Here is a 7,392-nt window from a genome sequence, read left to right as displayed (position 1 = left end):
TTGTTGTTGCCATGGAAACCGCCTCTTAGGGGCGAGCCCAGCTCCTGCCTTGCACAAAAGAGATATTTAAATATAATCTTCTGGCAATGGATGAGCCAAGGGAGGGAGCAAGGGATGGGGGAGCACCGGGAGAGAACCTGCCCCATCACCCCACCCTGCTCCCCCACCCTTTTCTTGGGGCCTGGGTACCTGCTCCCCCTCTCCCCCCCGCGTGCTGTGTAGCCTGGGACCTTCCACCTCCTCGGGGGGGGCCCCTTCCCCTCCCGGGTCGGCCATGCGGTGGGGAGGAAGTCCTGGTCTGCCCCAGGCCCAGGTGGGCCGCGGCTCCTCTGCAGACCCCCTACTCGAACGCTGACGCTCGCGGCCCGGTCTGCACCCCGCGGTCCCGCGGCCCCGCCTTACCCACCGGCCTGCAGCCGCGCCGGGCTGGCATCCACGTGCCACAGCGCGCCCGCCCAGCCCTGGGGCGCACAGGCGCGCACACGCCTCACGCACGCTCGGGCTCTGCTCTCGCTCCCGGAGCCCGGAGCTCGGCACCCCACGCCCAGGCAGGCGCTGACGATCAGCCGGATCAGCCCTCCAGAGGCCAGGCCCTGCTCACTGCCCGCCAGAGTCAGGAGGAGGCGTGCTGGGGGGGGGGACTGGGTTTCCCTACATCCCCCTCCTGTCGCCCCTGCCCGCCCATCTGGCTCTGCCCACCTCCTTCCGGCTCTCTCTCTCCATCTGTCCTACCGAGGTCTCTGCCGACTGCCCTCCCTCCCTCCTCCACCTTCTCTGGCTCCCCAGCGCTGCATCCCTGCCTGCCTCCTCCTTTCCTCGTTGCATTTATTCAACTGCAGGCCCGGTGTGTCCCATCCTGAGTAACTGCAATCCCAGGAGAGGACACCACTAGTCTGGTGAAGGAGGACAGGAGGAAACACAGACACTCCCAGACACAGGTCGGGGTGGAGGCAGAAAGAGAACTCTGGGACTGGGAGAGCTTCAGCACAGAGCAGCCACAAGGCAATGCTGGGACTGCACTGAAGATGGAAAATCTGCTGTGGGTTTTGAAGTATGAATAGGAGTTGGGAGGGAGAGAAAGTTTGGCATGTTGGAGCAACACCAACATCCACTGGCACATTTAACCTAGAGCAATTTTATGAGATGCAAACACCCCCATTTTATAGAGGGCAAGTCAAAAGGGAGAGGAGAGTGAGAAGCAGAAGTCCAGGCTGATCGCCTGCTGGTTTCCCCAGGGTCCTCTAGGGAGCCTGACATGCCTCCAAGCAAGGATCCTGTGGGCTGGAGCTCTGCAAGTATCTGTCTTTGGGGTGGGCGCATGTTAAATGACTGGGGTCCAGTCCTGGCTCTTTCCCTTCCCCTTCCTTTTGCTGGATGAGCTCAGCCAAATCAGACACCACTGAGAAAAGCAAATCCCTTATGTCTAACCTATTTATATCACAGATGTCACGGATGGGGAGGCTTCCCCCGGGCCGCTGGGGGGAAGAGACTACAGGAGGAATCTCTGGTGGTCAGATGGGGACCCCAAAGAGTCTCCCAGATGTTCAAAGTTGTACCTTTTGAAGATGCAGGACCAGAGGAAGCTCTGACTGGGTTGTTTTGGGGTGGAGGGAAGGAAACAAGGTGAACCCCTATCCGGGCTGCCTCAACCGCCCTGCCAGCCTCCTCGTCTTCCAACCGGGCCTAGCCTACCTTGCTTTGTACCCCTGACCAAGCTCCTGTCCTGCTACCCTAGTGTCCTTGGGGTGGGGTGCCAACTCCTTCTTGAGATGCCTCTGCTGCTAGGTGCCAGGCATTCCTGCCACGCCCCAGGACACTGTCAAGAGACTCTCCTTCCAGATCCACCCTCTCATTCACACCCCTCAAGGCCACTCGAATGCCACTTGCTCCCAAAGCTTTTCCCTCCATAGCTAACTGCTTCCGTGGCTCTGCTCAGGCTTTGCCTTAGTTCTGGCATACCCCCAACATCACAGTTTCTCTTTTGGGTGTGCCCATTCCAGAAAAGGCCCAGCATGAGTCCACAAATGACAACTGAAATGAAGTCCAGAGTCCCCAGCTGGGCTCGCCTGGAACCAGTCCTTTCCTCAGTCAGCACTTACACACCAAGCTCCTGTGTTTACAGGGTCCCCGAAACACTCCTGGCCCATTTCACAGATGGGGGAACAGAGGCCCAGGAGGGGCAGATCACTAGACAGTCATCTCAGATTTGGCTTGACCTTGAGTCAAACAATGTGATGTGGGGCTGGGGTGAGGCCTGGGAGAGGCCTCTGAGACCCTCTTCTGCCCTGAGGGGTTTTAAGGAGGGGTCTGTGTGGGGAACTCCCACCTGGACATACCCACCCTTTCTGGGTTGCTCAGAAGCAGGGCTGTGGCCAGTCCCAGGGCATCCCACAAGACGTCCCCAAAGAAAGAGATGGTGCTGCCCCCAGGGCAAGAGACAGGAGCTGGACCTGCTGCCTCGCCACCCTGCAGGGATCCCTTCCATCTCCGGGAACCTGGACAGGGGCGTCCTGGAGTTTGACGGCTGAGTTCAGAGCCTCTACGGGAATCCGAGGGATCTGCCCAGTGTGAATTCCCGGGTCCTGTGGTCCATTCCAGGCTCTATTCTGGGATTCTGTTATTCAATTTAGGATCCTATTCCAGAATGCTGAGATGTGATTAAATTGCATCCCCCATGGACACCAGCCGCTGTCATCCTGGAGAGGGAACTGGGAAGGCAGTGTTGCTCTTCAGTGTTGCTCTTTCTCTTCAGAAAGCGGCTTTATGAGGATTGGGGAGCAGCGCTTAGCTCTGCCATGGGGAGGAGGGAAGCACAGAACCAGCAAATGACTGGGGTCCCTCCCCTCCTGAGATTAAATGACACAGGTCTCCACCGGGGCCCCCTAACTCCTTGGCTGTGCGTGCAGCCATGTGGAAGTGTGCGAGCCAGCACAGTGGTCTTCTCCATCCCAGAGAGCTGGGGGGACCCTCCTGCAGCTGCTGCTCCATCTTCCAGTGGGGGACTCACATCTGTGCCCAGTCGCTGCTAATAGGCACAGACTTGCCATGCCAGCCACCTCATTTACTCCTCATGCAGTCAGCAAATGAGCCACCAGCTCTTGTCTGAAAGGCTGATTCCATTTCTGTGGGTGCCCTGGGGGTGGGGGTTCACTCCCAAAAGTCACCCCTGAGTTCATCAAATGGGTGTTGGAGCTACAGAAGTGGAAGATGCACATGCCTGGGGCCTGGAATCTGGGGGTTATGCCCAGCAGGAAGGCAGCACGTGGCCTCCAAAAACAAAACATGGACAAGAACCTCTATTTGTAAGAACAAAAGCTAGAAACAATGCAAATGTCCACCAACAGGGGAACAGACAAGTACATTATGTACGGTCCTGTGTCACTGAACAAAGTTCCCATCAGCAGTGGACTGCACAGATGACAGGCGACAGGCTGCACCGTGGAGCCTGGGGGTGTAGTCGCGGGGCCATCGAGGGTTGTGTCCTTACACTCACTGTTCACACAGTGACAGGCCTGCCCAGAGACACCTGTCTCAGGACACATGCCATCACTGCGGGGCTGTGTTAGGTGGTGGAATATTACACGACAATGAAAAAGCACCAACCACTACTGTGTGATGTTGAATCTAATCAGCATCATGTTAAGTAAAAAAAAAAAAAATGCACTGAATAAAAGAAATGGGGAAACTCTACACAGTATGATGCCATACATAATAGGTTAAAAGTTAAACAGGCAAAAATCAACCAGAATTTTAGGATTGTCTTTATAAGTGCTAAGACTATGAAAAAAGGAGGGGGTAGTCACATCAGGAGAGTGGCTCCCATACAGAGAGGGGCTTCCTTGGGGACATGGGGTGGGGTGGTTTCCGGGTACTAACTGGTGGTGACTGAGTACCCTCTTTGTTATTATCTGGATTGCATGTACTTTGCTCTAAATGTGTAGTATTTTTCCAATTTTATTTTCTTAAAGATTTATTTATTGATGCATACAAGAACTGGGGTGTAGGCAGGAGGTGTGGGGGTGAGAAGACTCACTAGAGACAGAGTGGGGAGCAGAACAGGTAGATCTGCTGGAATACACTGCTGAGGGGAGCAGCCAGCGGGACAGGAGAGGTCTGCTGCGCCATGTGGGTATCTCCCCACCAGGGATTGAACTCATGCCGCAGTGGTTGGCGATAGCTTGATAGCACTGAGACTTTAACCCCTGCACCACTAGGCAGGCCCTATCTTCCCAATTTTAAGAGATGTTTTTAAAAGCCAGGTTCCAACCCCAGGGAGTACTGACCAGGCCTGGGGGAGGGGTACAAAGTACTAGGGCTCTGTGTAGTCCCTGTATCCCCAAGGTCTGGCTCTGAGCCACCTCCTTTACCAAACATCTGCACTCATTTCCTTGCAGAAAACAGAACCAAAGAAGTTAGTGGTTCAAGTCTGGGTGGGGAGGCTAGAGCTGCAGTTCCTGCCCTGCTGGTGACCTCAGAGGAGTCCCTTCATGTCTCTCAGCCAGTCTCCCCTCGGTCACGTGGGCCTAGCAGCAGCCTTGCCACCCCTGACATGATGCGCCTCAGAGGTGAGGTGCCGGGCAATGCTGGGCAATGGTGATAATTTGCGACCAGATCCTGGTGGAAGGCTGGGGATACTAAGGCCCAGAGAAGAGGGATATTGCTTGAGACTCACCCTCTGAATCCTGGGGGCTGGTACAAAGAGACCTTAAACCATGCAATCTCAAGTATGATGACACTGCATCATGCTTCTTGGTCTAGAACATTCTAGCTCTAACGTGGCAACTGACTCCCTAATTCTACAATGTTCTAGATCCATACTATCCAATATAATAGCTGACTCTAGACTAATCATTCTAGACCTGTGCTGGTCCGTAGCCCCTGGTTTAAAACATTTTAGATTTTACTGTCTAACATGGCAGCTAGCTCCTAGTCTAGAACATTCTAGGTCTTTGCTGTCTAATACAGCCTGTCCCTGGCAGGCTCCCCCCAGATTTCCCACTGTCAACCATACTGTGTCCTTACTCCTGGCTTATAGCTATAGACGTTACTCAAGCAGCCCCTGAGCACCCCCGGTGCGAGCGTTTCAGAGGGAAGGGTGCGCCCCGTCACAGATCTCATAAGAGGGGGAGCCACCAGCTCATTGTGGTGCCTCCAATCTTCATCAAGAAGCTCTGGCTGGAGACCCAGCTGGCTCAGCAGCCCATCCGTCCATCACCGGGGCAGGGCCTCCTGCCCACCCAAAGGGAACAAGGCTGACCTGCCTGGGCCAGAGACCCCTGGAGCAGCAAGCCCTGCCCAAGCAGCCCCGCATCAAGGGGCTGCAGCTTTATTTGCTCATAAGAATAAAGAAAAAGAGGGGCCTCCCTGGTGGCGCAAGGGCTAAGTCTCAGCACTGTCACCACGGCGGCCTGAGTTCGATCCCTGGCCAGGGAGCTGCCCCCATGGCGCAGCGGACTCTCCTGTCTCCCCGCTGCACCCCTCAGCAGTGCGTTTCAGTCAGTCTGCCTGTTCTGCTCCCCACTCTGTCTCTGGTGAATCCTCTCACCCCCCCACCACCAGCCGCACCTCTGGCCTGCACCCCAGTTCTTGTATTCATTAAAAATAAAGAAAAAGAAAACTTCTTTCCTTTTCATGAGCAGCAAGGCAGGATCTACCTTCCTCCCGAGCCCATGGCCCTGCGTGACCCGCCCTCACCTTGCCCCCCACTTCCCCTTACGCCACATCCAGTGCATGAGCCCCCTCGCTGCTCCTCCAACACGCCTGCACCGTCCTGTCTCTGAACCCCTGGCATGCTGTGCCGTCAGCCCGCTAAAGTCGCCCCGACCCGCAGGTCCCAGCGCACTGACACCCACGCCGGGCCGGGCGCCTGCCCTGTGCCGGGGGGGCCTGCACAGCGCGCTGCTACGCCGGCTGGAGTTTGAGGCACAACATGCAGTAGGCACTCAATAAATGCTCATTCTACTCTTTATGTCTCCTCAGTCCAGAGGCTTCACGGGTAACCCCAGGATCTTGGGCCTCCCCCCGCCGCAGATCCCCATCCCTGACAGCACCAGGACTCACTCCGGGCAAGGTCTTCTGTTCGTGCAGGGCGGTCTGAGCTTTGATGGCAGAGTCCCTGGCACAGTAGGTGAGGAAGGCACAGCCTGGAGGGGAGAGAGAAAGGAGGCTTGAGGGGGAGGCTCTGTACCCCCGCCTCGCAGCAGCGCAACTCACCACAGTCAAGAAGTGAAACCACCCAGTTGGCCACCGAGGGCGAGTGGCTAAACGCAGCAGGGTCCAGCCGGGCGCGGGACATTATCTGACCTTAAAAAGGAAGGAAATTCTGACACAGGCTACACGGGGACAAACTTTCAAGACATTTGCTGAGTGAGACCTTAGGCACAAAAGGGCAAATACTTAGGGCGCCACTCACATGGGGCCCTGGAAGAGTCAAACCTGCAGAGACAGAAAGCAGACGGGTGCTCTGCGGCTTGCATGGGGCGCTGCCCCTCCATGGGCCTCAGTTTCCCTCACCAGAGAGGACAGACCAACCCAGGGGTGGGGGCAGAGCTAGAGGGGACCAGTGCGGCAGCAGAGGGCAGAGGGCGAGAGCAATCAGGAGAGGAGGGACCAGCCCAGGCGGAGTGGCCCCGGGTGAGTGCGCTTGGGCCCACCTGGGTAAGGGGCGCAGGTGTGAAGGGTGAAAGGGACAGAGACAAGAAACTCTGGGAGACAGAGCAAAAGCAAAGAGAGACCCCAGAGAAAGACCAGCATGATCAAAGGTATTTGGAAAGCTGCTTGCCCCAGGAAGAACGGGGGGCTGTGGGCAGATGTCAGGTACCCTGGGATGGGCCAGGTTTCTGGACCCCACTCCCGGCTTTGCCATGAACCCCTGTGGGCCTCAGCTTCACTGGCTGTGAACCGAGCCCATTACTGTCTACTCCGACGCTGTCGGACTCTGTGCTCCCGCGTCCCCTTCCCGTGGTCTCTCTGTGGCCCCCAGGCAACCCCACGGGAGGCACCCCTGAGAACATCTCTGCAGTGCCCACTCCAGCTAATGAGAGCCGTGTCCTGCTAGACTGCAGCTCGCCAAATGGTCCCTCTGGGTTTATCCCCAGGAGAACTGCCAGCAGGCCCTGGAGTCAATTCAAGCACCCATGTCCATAGCAGCATCACCCACAAGAGCCAGTCAGCGCAAACAGGCCCAAAATCACATCATCAGATGAGTGGACAGAGAATATGCAGCCCACCCTTCCACTGGATTCATTCAGCCTCTACAAGAAAGGGACTGCTCACACATGCTGCCACCCGGATTAACCTTGAGGACACTGTGTGGCATGAATTAAGCCAAACCAAAAAAAAAAAAAAGCACAAATACCCTGGGACGCCACTCATATGCGGCCCCTAGAAAAG

This window comes from Talpa occidentalis, unplaced genomic scaffold (genome assembly GCF_014898055.3).
Source record: "Talpa occidentalis isolate TD23 unplaced genomic scaffold, MPIMG_talOcc4v2.1 talOcc4.12, whole genome shotgun sequence".
NCBI classification, from domain to species: domain Eukaryota; kingdom Metazoa; phylum Chordata; class Mammalia; order Eulipotyphla; family Talpidae; genus Talpa; species Talpa occidentalis.
Note: the sequence above shows the minus strand (reverse complement) of the source record.